Here is a 699-nt window from a genome sequence, read left to right as displayed (position 1 = left end):
TTTCCTCCATGTAATTTCCTTCTTATGTTATGTTCAAAGATTTATAATAACATGATCGGACGGAACTGCGTTCGTTCGTTCCGTGAATAGACCTTTTGTGCAAGGTGACCTTTCTCGCTGAGAAAATACTCTAACGAGAGGCTGTTATTGTAACAAAGGATTTTGTTAGACAAGGAAAGAATTCTAGCGTGATAGAAATTTACGAAATGAAAGCCAAAAAAGCAAAGGGGACTGTTGTAACAGCAGTTTGTATAATAGATTAACTTATGTTATTTTTTTAGTTCCGTTTTTGTGCAATGTTCTAATGAACAAATACGTGCACACAAAGATAGTTTTTAATTAAACAGTAAAAAACAAATAAAATGAGAGTCTGTTCAAGTTGACTCTGATAGCTGGAGCCAAGAAGACTGTTCTATGGTAAATGCAATGTAGAGATCAGATTCCTTACTTCTGCACATAAATATCGATATCTATGACTTGCTTCCAATACAGAATAATTTCGGAGACAGTGAAGTAATTCACCGTAACTCGAACACCAGCTGTTTTCTATCTACAAGGTTATCAACATGTTTTCAAAATAAAGAGTTGTCAGTTGTTATAAAACCCGTTAGTGAATGCTTTTTAGCTCGACCTTTTTTTGCGGCAAGGTACTGTTTACCATTTAATGTAGAATGAAACATTTTTCTGCTTCATAAAAAA

The sequence above is a fragment of the Penaeus monodon genome, chromosome 25 (genome assembly GCF_015228065.2).
Source record: "Penaeus monodon isolate SGIC_2016 chromosome 25, NSTDA_Pmon_1, whole genome shotgun sequence".
In the NCBI taxonomy this organism is placed as follows: domain Eukaryota; kingdom Metazoa; phylum Arthropoda; class Malacostraca; order Decapoda; family Penaeidae; genus Penaeus; species Penaeus monodon.
Note: the sequence above shows the minus strand (reverse complement) of the source record.